Consider the following 21563-nt stretch of genomic DNA (forward strand, 5'->3'; position numbering starts at 1 on the left):
AACGAGTTTTTTAAAACTTGTGCGCTCCTTTTATGCTACGCCTACGCTCGTTTGAAACTGGTTGCACGCAGAAAAAAAAGTTATTTAACTCCCCCCCTCCCAGTTTTTTTATACTGATTGACAGAACAGATTATTTTAGTTATTTCTCCGGCATTTGTACTCTCTATGCAAGAGATTTTTAAAACGTTTTAAAAAGTTATGAAAAGCAAACAACTGGATTTTAAAAAAAAATTGCGTTACATTATAAAGATTAGGCTTGATCTTAAAAAATGCACAAGCAAAAAATGGAAATAATTTCCGAAAAAGACTCGAGATTAGATTTTTTTTTAAATAAAAAACTTCCTTTCTATAAAGCGCGTTTAAAGCCATTTCTGCATTGTGTTCTGTAGTTTTACGTTACATCTTTACAATGACTTCGAATATTTTTTGAATAAAAACATTTCAGTAAAATATCTTGAGGGAAAAAAAGGATTTGAATTTATGCAACAGATCCAAAGGGTTTTCATATCATAAGAGAAGTTTCCAAAAGGTATTCAGATAGACCTTAAGACAGTGGTTCCGAATTTTTGTCGACTATCTAAACTTGAACCATCTAGTTTACGTAGCATTGGCAAAGCCTTGCTTCATTTTTCAAAAAAAAAATATATATAGATAAATAAATAATGGGTTGTTGAATTCACTTCCAAGCATCGGCTTCCAGTTTAACAGCAATTTTTGGAGAATGAATAAGTTGAAATTGAATGTAATAAGCTGATCAACTATGATTTTTTTTAAATAAACTACTTTGAACTGTAAAAATAGTTAACAGAAAAAATTAATTTCTCATTCTTGAATTTGGATTTTTTTATTTTGAATTTTAAATTTCGATGAGAAGTACTGGTGCAATTATTTGTAAATGCATATCCTTTACGTAATTTTTTCGATATATTATTATTGGGAAAATATATGCATATTTAAATCTTAGCGATAGATGGGACCATTAAAAAACAAGAAATGAACCTTCTGTCTTAAATTCGCTTGCTTTCATCAGGCTTGCTGGTATTGGTAAGTAGCTTTAGAAACAACAACATGATTTTTGAAATTTACATTTATTTTTAAAATCAACAATCCATATTTTATTTAACATTTAGGTTAGTTTTTTAGAACTATTCAAGCAAAATATCTGTGGAAAAAAAGAAACAATTTTTTTCTAATAGCAATTTATTGAATTATTCAGGAAAAAATAAGCACTTATAAAAAATTACTAGATTCAACAATAAAGAAATTAACCAGATTCAATATGCTTCTCTGATAACCATTCTCAGCTTAACGAGTTCTTATTGTGCTCTAATTTAAGCAAAAGACATAATTTAGTTTGTTTTATTAATTTTATGCATACATTGGGAAACAAATGCAGAACTAAACTTAATGTCACTACAGACCTGTGAATTAATTTGTCTGGCGTAAAACCCAATTTTAAAACTATTTAATTAATAGCAAAGCGATAAAAAAACATGCTCCCATTTAATATTTTAAGAATAATTATTTTTCTCTTTTTAATAAATATTTTCAAAATTGCTAATGAGCTTTGATTATGAAGTCGGAGTTCTGCTAAAAGGAGCTCGATCATTTAGTGTTCTTTTGTTGAAAAGAATTGGAAACTGCTGCAATAGTTAAACAGTAAATAAACAGACAAAAATACTATTAACAGGACATATTAATATATACTAAATATATTAATAGGTAAAATTATAGATTAGTAGTAATCGGTTTTTTTAAACTAACGTTGAAAATCAACAAGTCATATAAATGTGACAGTAATGTCACGATTTAATAATACTGACAAATAATTATATTAATATATAAAAATATATTTAGATAAATAGGATAAATAATTAATATATTAAAAATAATAAAATTTCAGCACGAACGAAAATAAGTATGGAAATCTTACCAACTCCATCTATGATTACCATAGCTCAAAAATTTTTTCAGATATGTATCTCGAATGCAGATACAACAAAAATAGAATACGTTTAAAAAAAAAATCACGATGTGCTAAATGTGCATATTTGAAAACTATATTGCAATTATTTTTCCTTTTAAAAAAAGAGGAATGCAAGAGAATGAATAATTCCTCAAAGTCATAAGATATAATATAATCACGGAAAAATAATTTTAAAATAACATAATTACTAATGCTCCGATTAAGAAATAATTCAAGCTCAAATCCTCGTTTTTTTATTATTTTTTTTATTTATTTTTTTTTTTTCAGCCACGGACCGGAAAGTTACATTTAAGGCAAGCAGGAAGAGAGAAAATTTCTACAAAACGAGCTTTGCTCCTAATAAAGAAGGCAGGGGAAACCCAAGCTAAAGAATTAAGACAGTAATTATTTTTAGAAAACTGATAAAAAATGAAGAAATGCTCTTTTTTTTGCTGCAACTCTCATTCATCATTGTCAGAATTCAAAATAATTTGTCCCCTTAGCAAGCATTCCAAAGAGTCTTCCATTCACATTCTATGAAAAAATGGTTCACGATTCATAATAAATCACATGTTAAAGTCATGTTAAAATTTATGGCTACACACTGTTAAATGCTTCGTTAACTTGAGGCGAAAGTAAGAAATTATATCAAACTAGTTTGTTCGGAAAATTTGAAATAGACGAAAACTTTTTGCACATTGTAACTATAAAACATACATAAAAAAAATTTGCTATATGTCGCAAGTTTTAAAATATATTTTAATCATACATATTTTTTAAGAAATTATAACATTTACTCTGCTAAATGAATATTTTGTTTTTATTTTAGATTACAATACATGCTTTCCAATTTAGGCCGTTATAATTGCAATAAATCAACTTTCGTGGTTGTCTTACCAATAAAACAAGTAAATAACGAATTTCAAACATTTAACATTTTTTGAAAAACAACCTAATAATAAGTTGTTTTAAACAAGTATAGAGCATACACAAAAATATATCTACCATTAAATTTTAAAATGTGTTCCTTATTAACTTAACATTGTTTTAAAAATAAACAAAATAGTATTCATTAGAATGCTGTGTTCATTTGATTGTATTCATTTGATGGTATTCATTAGAATGTTCCAATTACAGCAACGAAAAATATAAAACTTCACTATAGGCCTCTCAGTTACTAAGTAGAAAGAACGTAAAAACTATTACAGTATTTTTGTAAACTTTTCAATTGCTAAATTTATCGAATTGAAATAATGCGAAATTTAATTACTTTTAAAAGTAGTATTTTTAATAGAATAAGTCATTTTCAATTACTCAAAATATCAAATAATTCAAAACGAGGAACCCCTTTACTGGAAATGTAAATATTTTATTTAGCGAACCTAACACACCTAAAGGAAAAGTTGGACGACGAAATATTCAAAAGGGGAAACACTTTTATTAAACCAACATCATTTTCGAGGGGAAAATAGAATTTCTGCAGCGTCTTTTAGAAAATCCATCGAAATATTGCGGTAAATATGGACCTCAATATTCAGAAGGTAATAACCTTCCGAGTTCCGGTGTTGCCACGCCACATTAACAAATTCGACTGAGTAAATGACGCGCAGACGATGATGAAATGAACGAGCGGTTTATTTGCTTTAATAAAGAGAGCTCTGGGATTTCCAGAAACGAATTCATTGGAATGCGTGGAACAAAGGATTTCATATTATGAATGGCAAGTGCAAAATTTAGTAAACAATAGGATAACATAATATTGTTCGATAACCAAACGAACATAATTTGAAACGATAACTGAGAATCTAAATCGGAATGTTTTAGTTTTCTCAGCATGTAAACTGCACTTAATGAAGCAAACAGTTCGAAAATTAAAGTTCCGTGAGTTCTGAATGACAGGGACATTTATAAATTGAAAATTTAATTTAAAATTAGCAATAAGTGTCAAAAGATCGTTTTCTTTTATAGATATGAGAATTTTACAAAAATTATGCTATGAATATTCAAATGAAGATAGGGTTTATCTTATGCTACGTGTGAAAAGAAAAACAACGGGAATGAAGCACAAATAATGGCACAACAAAGGGCATACTATATAGTTTCGGTTCAATAAACAGGAACACACAAATTTCAACAAAAAAATAAATAATTATTTATATTTACATTATTTTGATTCATTATAGTTTCGATTTTGTTTAATATATAATTTATTATCTTATTAGTTCCTACAGTAATCCTATAAATCTTTATCCATAAAATCTTATAGCGCAAAAGGCGATTTTTTTCTGAGAAATAAGCAGCTTAGAAGAAAGTAAACTCATAAACGCGATAGAATATATATTTTGAAGAAAAATATTCAATTAAACTTGGCTATTTTAGTTATTTTTAACACTAGATTGCCCAAGGAAGTCACTTTGACTGCTTTTTAATTTCAATTAGAAAAACAATGATGACGCAATTTCTTAGAATTTTGAGACTTTTTGTACATCATATAATTCTTTTTATTGTTAATATTTACTAATTACTTGTTATATAACTGAAAATATCAAAAATATAAAAATTAATTTTAAACAAATTTCTTTATGCATTAGTTATTCTTTCACAATGCAGTCATTTTGGCTGCCTTTGGGCAATATAGGTATTTCAGTCTTTCTAGTGTTAAATATTGTGCATAAATATGAAAGATTATAATTTTTAGTATAGTCGAAATTATAATTATTTTGTACATATAAATACATTGATACATTCAAAGTGAATTTCTTCACATTTTGATCATAAAACGAATTCCACTAGATTCAAATCATAAGATATTTTATGCCATAAACTATCCACGAGGTTATTTGAATCGATTTATTTTACCTTTCTTTATAAATACATATTTCATATAAATAAATAAATAAATATTTTGGTATAGTATATCTGACCAGTATAGCTATTAACTGAGGTTGATGTAAGCAGGAAACTGTAGACTAATTACGTTTCTTTTACTATTTTTTTTTTCGCATTATTACGATTTTATTATTTCGTACTCGCGTTTGTTACGGTGGATCACTGCAATCAAAATTTTGGAAACTAAGTTGACTGAACAAAAAAAAACGCAAAATGCCTTACTTTAACAATAAAGAAAAAAAAATTCTTATCACCACCGAAATTTTTTTAAATGGCTGAGTTCAACAGTTATCAATTTTAAGTCTGACAAAATTAAAATCATTTTACTTTTTTAGTAAATTTAAAAAGCGTAGTCTTTAAAGTATTTATTTTATTCAGGTAATGTTAGGGTCATATATTACTAAAAATGAAAAATCGCCAAACTTGACGACTGGAAATTCATGATGTTCCGCGTGTGTAGAAATGACTCCGTTTTTCAGAAGCATTCTCAAAAGCTATGTCTTTTTTACAGCACTTTTAACAGTACAAATCCATTTTGTTTCACTTATAAAGCGATAAACACATTGTCAGCAGCTGGAACGTTAAAAACAGAACGAAAATAAAAGTTCCATTTAACTCCATCCGGGGTTAGTGCAGAGGAAATTCTAAATTTATGAACACTGATCTCTAAACCCATTCGTCCAGCAAAACAGGGATCTCGCAGCTGTCACGGAACAAACTCATTGGCGACAGCCAAATTTATCTCACGACACCCTGTGTCACGAAAAGGAGAGGGGGGTCTATGATGTTATCTTGTCATCCTTGTTGGCAACACGAGCTTGGCTTCAAAGTGAATGAAGTCTCGAATAATCTCTTTGGTGAAGGGTCATTGCCCAATGGTAAATAGAACACATGATGTTGTTCAACATCGAGTTAAAATCGAAGTATCATTCATTGTCAGGTAAAACAGGGATTCATTGTCATTAAAACGATTTTGAATATAGACATTTCTATTAATCTAGGATGAAATTAGAAGAGGATAGTGCTCTTATCGATTTAATAGGACTTATGTTACAAGCAAATCTTTTCGCCGAATAATAAGTAAAAATTTGTTTTTATAACACACACAAGTTTTGAAAAATGATTGAAATAGTAAATAAAAGGAATTCGGAGACTTCTAGAAATGAAATAAGGTATCCGCTGATGCCCTTTACTAGAAACGGGGTCGAAAATTTTTTAGTCCTTTTCCCAATTTAAACATTTAGAATTTCCAAATTAAAAATTTAGAAATTTTTTTAATAACTTAAAAGTTGATTGCATTTTGTCATTACATAAAGAATATAAAATGATTATAGATAAATATACAAATACCCATTCAAAACTTTAAAGCAGAACCTGTTATAAATTGTTATAATTTTATTACAAAAAATGTCCCTTAAATTCTTAAAATATCGCTCGATGAAAACTGAAGAAATTTCTGTTTGCTTTGATTTCAGTTTTTATTAAAAGAGAAAAATCAATCCCTCTTTTTTTTTTCACTCGCTATATCATTCTGAATTTCTAGACTACCGCTTGTTATTACATAAAAGAGTATTAAATGACAATCGATAAACAAATATTTAATTACCTGTACCTAATCTTATAATAAAACACTAAAACAAATTATTATAAATTAGCTAAAAATCATATCGATTAAATTCTCAAAATCCAAATAAAAAAAATTCAAAAACTGATAATTTTTTTCTAAAATCTAAAAACAAACATTTATTTATTTAATAAAAACTAAAATCAAAATATACATATCATTCTCTCATTTTTTCCCCTCACTATATAATCAAAAATCATTTAAAGTAACGTTTGTCATGGCATAAAGGAATATTAAATGATGACAGATAATCAAATATACAATTACCCATACAAAAACCTATAGCATATTCTAATACAAATTGTTACAATGTTAGCTACAGAAAAATCATGCTGATAAAATTCTTAAAATATCGTCTGATAAAAAAAATTAAACTAAATTCTGGAGCTTTTTCAAGGGTCATAAACAGCTAATAATGTTTATAAATTTAAAACATTAAAATACTCATAGTGTTAAATTATTTTAACCATTAGTTATAACAAAGTTTAAATGAATGTATATCGTATTGGGCAATCTGTTGTTTTTAACATAATTTCCTTTGATATTTCTTTCATAATATAAAATTTCAGTTTTTATTACAAAGGCAAATCATTCTCTTTCTTTTTTCACTCAAGATATCATTGATAATCTTGTAGAGCTACAAGTTTAGAATTTAGAGCGAAAAAATTTCAAGTTTAAAAAAAAAATTAATAAACGAGGATAGACAAACAAAAATTACAAAACCCATATACAAAGACATACGCATTATTATATATTTGTTATCAAAAATTTATTTATTAAAAAAAATCACGTTGATTAAGTTTCTGGTAAAAAAAAATCTAAAAACATATGCTGAATTCAGCAAGTTTATAAAAAGAGGCGCTGCTAATTGCTAATAAGGCGCAAAAATTAAAAACATTAAAATCTGCATTTGTTAACGAAAAAGGTTCACGCTTCAGTTGTAAATGAGTTAAGAAAAGGTTTACATTGTCATATTCTCAGTCATTTATTAAAAGGTTACTCGATCGATTCTGTCATGAAAATGGGTATCCATTTACACGCATCGTCATTTTTCACGCTCAACTTCCATCGTTTGCGCACCCTCCCTGCAACCAAACGAGAAAAATGTTTCTAAAAATACTTTGGACTCTACCTATCCTAAACACTTAGTGTCAAGAATTCGAAAAGGGTCTTTGGCCCGATTAAGGACAGAGAACTTTATTGTTCCAAATTAATGAGTTGTTTCTCTTGTTGTACAGAAGCATAATTTAACGTGACTTTTCAATAAAGATTCTGGAGGCACTTGTGCGTTTAAGGGAGCATCAATCTTATTAAAAAATAAATATAAAAAAACGATTGCTTTTATTTGGTGTTAATGAACATTATGGAGCATTTTCTTTCCTGTGAAAATTAAAAGACACAAAAGAAAAGGGATGAATATACAACTACTGTCGAAAAATCGAAATTGAAGATGGTTTTATTGGGTACATTTTCCATAAATGCAAATAGTAACCTGCAAACTATAAATAAAATTATTAGAATTATTAGAGGGCAACTAATGTTATAAAACAACGTAAGTGACGTTGTTAGAAACGTTTGCTTGTTGTTACAAACGTATCTCAACGTAGATTCGTGTGAATCGTGCGATTAAATGGTTACATTTCAAATTTTCAAAATTTCCACACATCCTAAATTCATATTCATGAGATTGAAAATTATGCATTTTAGCAATGCAGAACGCAAAATTTAAAAAAGTTTACAATTTTATTATATTTCATATTCTCGAAAATTAAATAAAATAAATCACATATCGTGATTCTTATACATGCAATTCAGAAATCCCTCATCACAATTTATATTCATGGAATTTAGAAACCATGCATCACGATTAATATTCTTGCGATTCATATGACAGATTTATGAATCACAGGTTGATTAAATTTACAGTATTAAAAAAGCACACACCACGATTTTTATTCACAAGATTAAAAAAAAAAATCACATATGGCAATTCATATTCAACCGAGTTAAAAATTAAATAAAAATTAAGAAAAAAATAATACTTGATAAAAAAACGAGAGAAAAATTTAAAAACATTACTCTCAAATTTTGGTTTTCCTTGTTATTCAAAACCAGGGTGCGTAGCCAGATTTTTCAACAAAAAAAGCACATTTTAAGCATTTTTAAAGCACTAAAAATATTTTTAATCACTTTCATAACTAGGATATCACTTTCATAAGGAATCACTAGGAATCACTTTCATAACTAAAATCATAACTAGGATAGGTGCAGCAATAAAAATTATTCTCTTCTAATGTTTAAAGTTCTAAATTTATAAACATAAAATCAACGAAATGCAAAAACTTGACATAACCATGATAAAATAGCTACTTCTTGATAAATATTGCTGGGAAAATTGTGAAAATCATGCTTTTTTTGCAATTTATGATGACAATCGACACGGCAAAAAAATCTCTTTTTGAAAGATAGAAAATTAAGCACTTTTTACGAACACTGAATTAAAAAAGCACTTTCAAGGGCTCTTAAGAACGTAAATGAAAAATAATAAAATAATTAAAAACACAACGCACCCTGCAAAACAGTACATTAAGAAGGGGAAGATACGTATTGGGACAAATTGACAATACGTCAACGTATTGTCAATTTGTCCCAAAAGAAACTGACAACTATCAAAAATTTCACACGAATTAGCTTCAAGATTTATTTTTCAACTTTAATTGTTTTCCTGTGGCAGTGAAACCTGTCAAGTTGATCCCACTTGTAAGTTGAGCATCTGTGCTCCCAATATCAAGAAACAAACTTTTTCTTTTATTAAATAGAGATAAACCTTCGTAACCTGACTTTCTATCTTGCATATTCATTGAAATAAGTAAATTTTGTCATGGAGTAATTGAATGCTATTCTAAACCCTTCCTAATTTGAAAAAAAAAACGTCTTAGGAAATTTCCTATTTTATCATGTTTTGCATTAGGATTTCACTGAATTGGAAAAATATTATTAAAAGCAAAGCTAACCTAAACCTCCTCTAGTTGACTATATAGGATCGCTATTAAGGTCATTAGTAACAAGTACGTTTATAAGTACATACAATAAAATAAATTCTAAAATGTTAGGTTTTACAATTGCATGCATGCTACTGTATATTGATATTCTCAGAAATTATAATAAAGTACCTAGCATGCATGGTTAATACATATTTTTTCAACTAATCTAAAACTATGTTACTATTCAACTTTTGCAACAACTTGAAACTCATTATAATAATTAATCTAATTTGTTAATGTAATACACATGGGTACAATGTAGATCTGCCACCTCGTGGTGTACCCCGGACAAAAGGATCTACAATGCTGGCATGAGTAAAACCAACATGAAATTTTAAATTCACATTAAAAGAAATTAGCCAATCTTCATTTTGATTAATAATACATAAGAAAACGAAAGGAATAATTTTATATGGAAGTAGCATGATATAAGAATAACATGATACAAGAAATTACTGGAAAAAAACAATGGCATATCCACCTCAGTAAATTGACCAATTGCTAAGTTTGACCACTAAAGTAATGCACATAAGGTCACTTGCACATGTTTCACTGTACACGTTTTTAAAACCGGTTAGTCTGATTTAGTAAACTTAGTGTCTAATGTTAAAAATAGCGATTCAAACTACAGAAAAATGGAAATTTTGATAGATTTTCAATTTATATTGCAAGCTTCCAAAATCATTTTGAAATTATAAAATTAACATACAACAAGGCGTTTTTGCTTAAAGTATAAAAACACCTTAAAAATTATATCTCCAAACAAATGGGCATAGTTCAAAAGCCAAATGATATAAAATGTCACCACCTACAGAAGAATTCCAAATCCCTTTGGAGACATTCGAAACACCATAAACGAACCCTGCTCGATCCTATAAGCCCACCCTTTTCCCCAAAGCAAGAGTGCACCAAAGCTTGAAACACAAGAGATGGGGTTTCCGAGGAATTTTCCAGAAAATCCCCCCATCCTGTAAGAGGAACCTGTCAAACCTAGACAACCGAAAAGACAACACGTTCTTTTTCTCTTATTCTAAAATTCTTTTGTCTTTTCCATTTCTTTGTCGAGTGACCCTTTTTTTCTTCCTGAATTCTTTCTATACAGATTAAAGTTCTTTAATATGTCTCTTTTTTTTTAGTGTTCCATTCTCTAATGTGGGATTTAATGTTTGGAATGAGATGATAGACTTTTATAACACACTCGTTTTCAAAACTTTTTTTTTACATTCGGAAAAACAAAATAGATTACAAAAGAACAAAGTAAACTTTTGAAACGTCTTATTTTTTGTTCTACTTTTAAATCTTATAATTAACGACTTTATCGACTATCAATAATTTATACTTAGTTATGCAATCATACTGTTTGCAGCATATAGAATAGGGAGGAACGAAAAAAGTCGAAGTATCTTAAATCTTTTTGGGGTAGTGTGCTCAAAAAGAATAAAATTAGCAGAATTATGGTATTGTTTAAATGAAAACTAAAAAAGAACTGCTATAGATGTTGAAAACGTTTACCAGACAAACATATTTCTTTATTAACGAATTGAGTAATTATACTTTGATTTGAAAAGCACGATGAGAAATACCTATGAAATTTTTCATAAATGCATGTCCTTGTCATAATGAATTTAAGAAACATTGTTATTTGAAAAATTTCTTCTTTTTTTAAAATTGCTATTACTTTTTACAGACATTTAAATAATTTTATAAAGACAACCGTAATATTAAATAAATAATAGATTAATAATCGGATCTAAATACAAGTTTTATTTTATAACCGTCGTTGAACAGCCGATCCAATTTTTTTTGGGTTTACGACTACTAATGTTCAACTCCGTAGCCTTGTAATTTTGATCCCAATCCAGAAGACAAGGGAACTCCTAGATCAAGTATTCGGAGAAATTAGCCTACGTGGAGGACTTTTTGATGGAACTACCCCAAATTTGGGTTACAGGGAGAGGAAGACCACCAGAACCTTCAACGGTTAGCTTGACAACCCATGATCCGTCTACCACTGAGGATATTTCATGTAAGCACTGTGGTCAGTGCAAGCCGGATGGGGATTTGTTTCGACCAGCCATCGCTGGGGATTCGAACCCAGTTCACCTCATTGGAAGGCGAACGCTCTATCCCCTGAGCCACCACGGCTCTAAATACAAGTTAAAAAAATTCCTAAGCAAATAAAAAAAATACCCTTTTTAATCTTTCACCGAACCTTATAGTTCCACCATTATAGGAACACCGCTTAAGAACCGCTAAAATTATCCATAGAGGCGACCGATAACCTCAATTTAGAAGTTCCCATTCTTTTGTTATCCCACGTTGGAGGAGGTGACACAGGGGGGCACGTGCCCCCTCAAAGATTTTCGAAAGTTATTAATTTTTTTCTTTAAAAAAGCAACAAACAAAAAGCAATTTTAATTTATTAAAAAAATTCGATAGTTCATTCATAATTTATCAAAATTATTTTATATTTACATCTTATCTTCATATTTATCGTTCTTAAAAAAGCGATTCCATCATCTCATACAGTTTGATATTTTCTAAAGTCTGATTTAAAACGAAGGCTTTTTTTATACTCATCGAAAATTAGCTTTATATATATATAACCATCGTTGAACAGCCGACCTAATTATGAGTTTGTGACTACTGATGTTAAACTCTGTAGCCTTGTAATTTTGATTCAATCTCGAAATTAAGGAAACTCCTGTATCAAGTATTGGAAAAAAAATTGCCTTAGTGGAAGACTTTTTCATATAACTAACGAGCATTTGCGTTACTTGGAGAGGAAAACCACGAAAACCTCCCACAGCTGGAATTTATAAGCAAATTATTTTGTAAAAAAAATTTTTTTTTTAATAAATTTTGTTTTCTCAGTTTTCGGAAATTTTATTTTCGCGTTTATAGCTTTACCTATTGAAAGAACATTGCTGTCAAGGCACTTATTTTGAAATCTCGCGTGGAGTACTTACGTTGCTTATTCAATTGTACGGCAGTGCTATTGAATAAGCAACGATGGCTACATAGTGACCATCCACAGTAAAAATAAAATAAAAATAAAAAAAAAAAAAACTAGTTAAAATAGAAAAATTTATTTCATATGAAATTTCGTATAACTATTTATTTCACGTAAATTCAAAATGTCAACCGTTTCATTCATATTAAAATCGTTTGCACCAGTTTTAATAACATACAAATAACGGCCTTAATTAATATGCATCCGGAAAATAAAACTTACGAGCTTTCATTGGTTACAGTTAAACCTGGAAAAAAAACTCTTTTGCAAACGATTAAATGTTGAAAAAAAGAAAAACTTCGTTTAACTGGAAAATAATAAGACCTATGAATGAAGACAACTGTGTCTGTTGACGACGAGCGGTCAGTGAAATGTTACGTTTCTATGAAGTGATCGATCCCTTTTGCATTATCGTTTTCTACTATCCATTCTCTTCAGAAAGTCGGTTGCAGTTTTTGTTCCCCAACACCCATCATTTTTTTATTTTATCGTTCTCTCCTTTTCGCAGTCTTTCCCTTTGGTCATCTCCAATTCAATAATTGATGGTTTCCGACTCCTCCTGAACCCACCCCTTCTCCCCTGTCAGAATTTTCCGCTAGCTTTGATTCGCTTTTAAATAATGAATCGGTAATAGATTCTATTTTCTACTTTTTTAGACTACTGAACTTGGAAATGGTGCATTCTTTGAATACTGATCGAATAGTCTGATTGGTAAAAAGAACAATAGGGGTAAAAAATCATTTTCAATGGGAAGTGAGTTCGAATGTTTCCATAAATAAATGAGAGATCTAAAATTAAAGAAATTTTCGATTTTTTTTTTTTGGCCCTGACTTAGGATTATAGGCTAAAAGTTCATTACTAATTTAATAAAATGAATGGAGTAAAACTATTTCAAGGTATTGGCCTCACGTGTACTTGAGTTTTTAGGCGAAAGTAAATTGCTCAGGGTCACTCTCCAATAATTTGCAATTAAAACAATTATTAATCTGGAAGCATGTCTATCGATTTACTTCTATTGCTAATTATTTTTAGTGCCCAGTATTTAGGAGCTTTTTTCCTAATTAACCATTGTTTCATTTATTTATTTTTAGAAAAATCTCATTTCTTCTATTTAAAATGCTTACCAAAGTTGTTCGTAAAGATAATATAAGATGCTCTTCAATATGCATTTTTAAAAGCCGTATCAAAAATGAAAAGAAAAAAAATAACAACACTGATGTTCGCAAATTAGAATTTAAATGAAGAAACAACCCAAACGTTATCGAAATTTGGTAAATTGCAGTAGAAGAAGGTGGTTGTAATAAACATGAAAAACTGGTTTAATTGGAGGTTAAGCTTTAGCTTGAACGCCTTTCTAATAGTCGGCTATCAACTGCTTCCTTTCGCACTTCTCTTATTGTTTATTACATTCTCCCTTGTTTTTTGTGATTTGTAAGATTTCAATAGAGTTTGCTTTTTTTCTCGCTTTATGTGCAATCCCTAATGTGTACACTTTGCTTTCATTTTTGATAAAAATTTTAAAGATACATATTAAGGGTGGCCTTTAAGAAATACTTTGCATTTTGCGAAAAATGCACCAAAAAGTTAATTGAAGTGTACGTGTGTTTTTGTTCTGGATACAGTCCGAAAAACGTGATTAAAAAATTCAACAAAACTCGATATGAGCATTTGAAAAAATGGACGCATCTCGAAACACGTGTTTAAGAAAATGGAACAGCTCGAAATGCGTGTCTAAGAAAAGGAAAACAGCTCGAAATGCTCGTCAAAGAAAATTAACACAGCAAAAAATGCGTATTTTCAGTNTGTAGATATTCTTGATTCATTAAGTTCCTTTCATCCCTTCAGTGGGTCGATAAATGAGTACCAAGCATGCTTGGGAACTAAACAACGGGAGTTTTCGCGTTCGGCTGACCACCTAACCGGAACATCTGCCTCTGCACCCCAGAGCCCAAAGGTCAAGAAAACTGAGATGGGCACAGCCGGCCTTGGCCCTCTATGGGCTGTCGCGCTTCTAAGTTTAGTTTATCTTCATACTAAGGGCAAAATATTATCTGACGTATATCTCGGTCTTGGGCGGATTCGGACCTTTAAATAATCCTATGTATCTCGGGCTCGGGTGGGCTTGGAATAAAATTCTTCGGGCTCGGACCTCTAAAAGTGAGTCCAATATTCATTGGAAGAAAAATGGACTTGCTTTGAAATATCGCCAACTTCTCAGAATTCATGTTTCCATACATAGGAATCCGGCAAAACCATGAAAAATGCATCCACACCATGATGCTTACGATAAATGCCCGTATAATTTTGTCCAGATAGTGTACAGTGATAACAGATTTTCACAATTTTATCTCTGCAGAAATTTACTGTCAAAAAGTACCTTTTTTGTCACATCATTGTGCATTTAGAATCGTTTTAAACAACTTATTTTTCACAAAAACACTATTGCATTTCAAGCTTTGTTTTTTTCTAGACAACGAGCAACTGAGGTAACACAAGAGGGTAAATATCACAAAACTTTTAAAAAAAGATTAAACATTTCACAGACTCAAAATGACGAATAAGATTTTTTTTAAAAAAGAGACTTAAACCAAAATCAACTAAGTTTCTTATCACAGGGAGACATCTTAAGGCAACCTCGCAAACCGAAGTCGTCATCATAGAGTTCTATTATTAGAGGCTTTTCGGGGCCTCGGTAGCATTTCTCGGTCACAGTGATTGCTCTTGCACATAACGTGATTTTTAAGCCTCTCTCTCTTTTCGAACCATGCGGGTCAGGTGACAAGTTAGTGGGGGAGGGGACAGAAACTTAAAAGCCAATGACTATTTCGAGCTGAGTCTGTAGAACACCTTTGAGAATTGAAGTGTCAAATTCTAAGAATAAAACCTCTTATAAAGTTTCTGCTTACAAAAGTAGCAAAAAATGTTCTTTTTTTTTCAATGCCGAAGATTTGATCTATAAATATTCCGAATTATGAGTGTCATCGGTGCAAGTTTTTTTTTCCGGCGCCATAGTGACTTTTTAGAAAGAACAAAAATAATTGTCATATTGGATGAATATGATTTTTATGTAAGGAATAAAGTGGAAAACCATGCGACTCAAACTGACAGTAATTATTAATATTAATGATAATTGAAAAATGATTTTCGATACCTTGGAAAGCTATTGACAAATGATAAAGATTTTTGTCTCCTTTTGAACAAGACCATACCCAAAGGTGATCGGATGTCCGCAAATCTTTAGGACAGTCTTTAAATTTAAAAAATGGTCCTTAAAACTTTTTGAGAATAAAAAATTTTCGCAAATTTTAACATATGCCCTCAAATATCCCCGAATATTCCCTGAAAACTTGTCTTCTTTTTTTATATGCAATGAAATATATATATATAAAAAAAAAACAGAAAAGATCATTATTTTTACAATACCTAATACAAAGAAAGTAAATCATTATGAGCTCTCAATTTTTTTTCTCCAGGATAATGTGAAAAATTTAAAAAAAAATCATACGTTAATTTTAAGAATTTTTTTTAGTTAAAAAATCTAACAACTTAAATCGCAATTTCTTATAATAAATTTATTCCATATCCAAATTTGAAAATCATATGAATGTAAATAAGTGTACGAAAGTGTAGTGAAAAAAAGTGTATTGTAAATAAGTGTAGTGAAAAAAAATGTAATAAAATATTTATTACCAGTTTTGAAAGGTATTGAGAATATTTGTTTGCTTGTCAGAAGATTTTTTTAAAAAGAAATATGTAAAAAAACATGTTTTATGCAAAAACTAATTAAAATTATAAATTTGAAAATTGATATTTCAACATGCATGATACACTGAATTCCTTCAGGAAGTTGAATCTGATAAACTCTTCTTTCAAACTTCTTAACATCTTCAACATATGTTTATAATACAATACCTAATATTTATTGGTATTATCAAAAAAAGAAAAATAATTTGGGCTGTTAATCTTTTCCCTAAGATGTTAAAAAATTCACAAACACTCATATATGACAATATTGAGAATTTCTTTTAAAAAATCTCCTAATAATTTAAATTGCAACGTCTTTTAATAGATTCGATATCTAAATTTGAATATCATATGAATATAAATAAATATAAGGAAATATGTTCGAACTTTAATAAACATTTTCTTAATTAATCCTTAAACTATTAAAAAAATTTTATGAAATATTTATTGAAAATTCTTGAATGATTTTAAAACTATCTGGTCTTGAATATCTTTATTCAACAGAAGATTTTAAAAATATGTAAAAAACATGTTTATTGCAGAAATTAATTTAAATTATAAATTTGAAAATGTTTAAAAAAATCAGTATCATAAATAGAGCTTCAATAATAAACTCAATTCATTGAGCAAGTTTAATAAATCTAACATCTAATTATAATTCTTAAAATAACATTCTTATCAAATTAAGAGCTAGAAATATTCCACGCTCAGAATAATTCATATTTCGTTGTTATTCATCAGAGGAAAAAACAAATTAGCTTAAATTCAAAGCAGACAAAAGGGAAATATTTATAGAATACGAAAATGCTTCGAAATTCAGTCGGAAAATATTCTTCGAAAAGTTTGTATTCTTTACACGAGTTTGAGAAAAAGTTTAATCTTTTTCCTTTCGAATTCTTTAAATCGCTTGCTTCAAACATTTTATAAAACTTTTGTAAACTATGATATGGAAAAAAGAAAGACTATAATTGAATTGAAAGATTACATTAAGTTTATGTTACCAAACAATTGCCATTGATAATAATGTACGAGCGAAATTTAACTTAAATCATAAGGAAGAAAACTAATTTTTATAGTTTAGGTATTCAGTTCAATTAGTTAAGGTATTCAATTCAGGAAAAATGGTGTTATTCCTTTAAAGCCTCTCGGCGGGAAATTTAATTTGATTTCGATTAGAGAATAAATTAAGGTCTACAAATAATAAACCATATCGTAGTGAAAATATAATTTTAATGGATAAATAATAACAGACGGAATCGAAAATATTACTTATAGGCCAGGGAGTAGAAAAGTTTCCGCTAGGCAGAGGGCGCTGCAGATTATTACACTATCTTCCAATTATTACAGTATCTGCCGATCATTTAAGGATCTTCATATTATTTTTCATCTTAGCGCTTTTTAAAGCAAACAAAAAAATAGGGGGAAATTGCTGAAACAACTTTTTTAAAATATCTTTAAACACGCTTCGTAGAAATTAAAAAACTGAATTGAGAGAACAAAACAAACGTTTTATTTATTTGGATTTGATTGGAACAAAAAGTGTATTGTTTGGATTGGAACAAAAGGTTTTGTCTATTTCTTTGTTATTTAATTACAAGCTTTTCTAAATAAGAATTCATTCCATTTTTTTAGTATCATTGTATAAAATTCAAATTGAATTTAAACAGCATGTTTTTATGTATAAGGATTTTGATAAATGCAAATTTTGCAGCATGCATTTCAGATTAAGCTGAATTTTTACAATAATAAACTGGCAGCGTTGAGGTCGTAGAAAAATTTGAATATAGCAAGATAGTGCCGAAGATTCTTTTCGCAAATTCTGCTATCGAGCTTAAGGCCTGGTTTCTTAGGACAGGACGCCGTCAGCTGGAAATCAGCGCTAACCTCTGATTGGTCCATTTGTGAGTTCGATAGTGTACGTCATCGAACGCTCATCTTGAACTCGATGACGTATAATATCAAACTCACAAATGGACCAATCAGAGGTTAGCGCTGATTTCCAGCTGACGGCGTCCTGTCATAAGAAACCAGGCCTTAAAGGCTAACAGGTTGGTACTAACTACATAAGTATAAATACGAACTACCCTTTAATCCGGTCTGTGGAACCGGTGCGTTCCAATACTATTCATCTCATTGCAGTGAAAAATAGTCATATTGTTTGTAACAACATTCTACTTTTAACCGTTATAGCGGCCGGATGTGTGAGAAACGAATTTTCTTATAGGATTAGCATTACGCATGTTTGCGTTAGTAAACAACACAAGATTATTTTTTCTTTTATTTATTTAAAATTTACCGTCCATATTTTTAATCTTACAGCTCTATTTAATCAAAAAAAGAGTTTTACTGAGAGCTTAAAGCACGTTTTTATCTTTGGTTCCTTGAGTGAGGAGATCACAAATAAAATCAATGTGGATAGTTTTTGTAACACATCGAAGTGTCGACGTTTTTATTTAGTTTATAGTTTCGCTTCTGACACCATCTTCTATGTAAAGTGAAAGGGAACAAAAAAGAAGTTAAAATAAAAGCTGTACTCTAGATTAGAATTCATTAGCAAAATGATACGGGTGTGGTAAAATCTTGATTATCACGGCCACGAATAATATTTTCAGCACCAAATAATTTTGCGTGTATCCAAGTTTTCTATTTGAGAATTTAACCTTTTACGTGTGTAATGACATGTTCTATTGAATTTGATCATGTGAAATCACGGACCTTGGTGGTCCAGTTGATAGAGTGTTCGCCTTCCAAAGAGGTGAACAGATTTCGAATCCCACTCGGTTCGCACTGACCACAGTGCTGACGTAAAATATCCTCAATGGTAGACGGATCACGGGCTACAGACAGGCTTTCGTGGTTTCCCTCCACGTGCTCCGCAAATGCGGGTTAGTTTCCCTTAAAAAGTGATCCACGAAGGTAAATTTCTCCCAATACTTGACCCAGGAGTTTCCTTATCTTATGGATTGGGTTCAAAATTACAAGGCAACGCTACGGAGTTTCTTGTTGTCGTATATTCGACATTAGTTGTCGTAAACCCAAAAAATTTTGGGTCGGCTGTTCAATGACTGTTATAAAGCAAAATGTGAAATCCCTGAGCCGTGGTGGCTCAGGGGATCGAGAGGGGAAAAGTCTTCTACACGCGTGGGTGGAATTCACGACGTCTTGGAGATGGACCCAACGCTCTACCAAACAGGGTAACCAGGCCCGAAAATTATGCAAGTTCAAAAATTCTTTATATAGATTTTATATTTTTTTAACAAACTTGCTAAAATACCTTACATTTTTAATTTCTTTCCCTGGTTTTTAAAAAAATTATGTCCAAATGGTTCAGTGTTGCAATAATGGGTTTTTTATTCATACACCAAACACTGGAACTGGATTTTTTAGTTGTGTTTCATCGTTAAATAAATGTTAAATTTCAGTCACGTAATCTATATAAACCTTAAATACTGGTTAAATAGTTCTTTAAAAGGGCTAAGCAGTTCTGCGCAAATAATTCTCTGTTACTTTCTTCCCTTTTACTTGGCTTTTCATGTAACAAAACGACGAGGAGGGAGAAAAAAAACAAATCTACCTCCATTTCCACCTGATTGCCTTTCTTCCACTAATTGGAGAGGTTGGGGAGAGGGTGCCCAGAAATCTCTCAGCATCCCACCCAGGATGCTCCATCAAAAGCCCAGCTTCCTTGTCTCCATTACGCGCTTGTCAAAGCAAAGGATGTTTCTTCCCTAAGATGCTCAAGATCAATCTCTTTCCCACACCCACGCACCCATAGAGAAAGAGGAAGCACAACATCGTGAGGGGAAGAGGGGAAAGGAGAAGTTAAGTGACACATGGATCTCCCCCTTTTCCTCATTAACAATGGATTTGCCGGACTCCAGGCCGGACATAGATATTGCGGTTAGTGTCGATGACACACGGCACACGCTATTATATAGAGAACCGCATGCAGAGACAGGATTTCTATAGTGACTGTAAATGTATCGAAGCAATTTATAGGGTGTTGTGGTTTGTTCGAATTAGGATTAGAACAGAGGTACAGTATCTGATATCCTTTCTTTTACTTTGAAAGAATGGTGGAAGAAAATGTTAAAGTAATGCTAGAGTCACATTAAAAAATAAAAAATAAATTAAGGCATTTCATTTTTTATTTTCTCAAGAGAACGCAGAAGAAATAAAAATGGAGGTGACATTAAGAGAATTTTCAAACAAATAGAATCCGCATTCAATCAATCAAATATCCATTATTTTCCTACAAAACGCTGAAAAAATATCTTTCAATATTTGTCCAAACATCTATATTTTAATAATCCTATAACTACCAGTCACACTTATATTTATAGAAAAACTTCAGAAAATTCTCAAAAGAAATTACAAGAAGATTTTTGTTTGTTTCCCTATGAAAGGTTCTGGTAGGGTTTAACGCTCACGACTGGAAGATATCATTATGAGAAGATTAGCGTATAGCTTGCATAGAGGAACAAATTTTAAGGCTAAAATTTAAACAAACTTAAGAATGAAAGTAAAAATGCTAAAAGGAGCGTATTAGGTAAAATACTGGTAAAAGAGAGAGAAAGTGTGCGATGATATCATAGAATATTTTATTGAATTTAAGGAAACCAATTTTAAAAAATAAGGAAACAAGAAGTTGATATTACTAATTTTTTTTTTACTCAGTAATTGAAATTTTTTGTTCGCTATTTCTAGCGTTTCTTCATTTATATATTCTTTTTTCTCTCACTTACCTTCATCCTCATTCATTATCTCATTTATTTCGCTATTTCTAGCGTTTCTTCGTTTATATATTCTTTTTTTTCTCACTTACCTTCATCCTCATTCATTATCTCATTTACTTATTAATTCATTTACTTTCTCATTGATTCATTCATTTACTCTCTAATTTAATCATCATTATTTTGCTTTCATTACACGTCCTTATTCTTTAAAAATGCTTTGAAAATGAAGAAACGAGAAAATAGCATATACTCTTGATTCAAACACATTCACTCACTCCTCTATTTACTTTTTCGCACAATTTTTAACCGGGCAATTTCAACCATTGGCTTATTCATCTATTTATTCATTCGTTTTTTTACCAAGTGAAAAAAAAGTTAAAGAAAAAGTTATTCTTGTTCGGTTTCTATGGCGACTTGCGGCTAGTATTTTACTTTGAACTCCAGTTTTTTTACATCTCTTTTACACTTCACACATGTCTTTTTATTTATTTTTTTTCTTTAACTTTTACTCAAAAGTATTCTTTTCCAATAAATCCCACATTTTTCT

The 21563-nt window shown here is 30.1% G+C and overlaps 1 protein-coding gene across 1 annotated transcript in view; it reads right to left on the minus strand.

Moving 5' to 3' along the window:
• The window catches only part of LOC107437211 (BAR/IMD domain-containing adapter protein 2), a 114027-nt gene that overhangs the window by 29647 nt on the left and 62817 nt on the right, over positions 1 to 21563 (minus strand). The gene's annotated exons all lie outside the window — the stretch shown is intronic.

Source organism: Parasteatoda tepidariorum, chromosome 2 (assembly GCF_043381705.1).
Source record: "Parasteatoda tepidariorum isolate YZ-2023 chromosome 2, CAS_Ptep_4.0, whole genome shotgun sequence".
Lineage (NCBI taxonomy): Eukaryota > Metazoa > Arthropoda > Arachnida > Araneae > Theridiidae > Parasteatoda > Parasteatoda tepidariorum.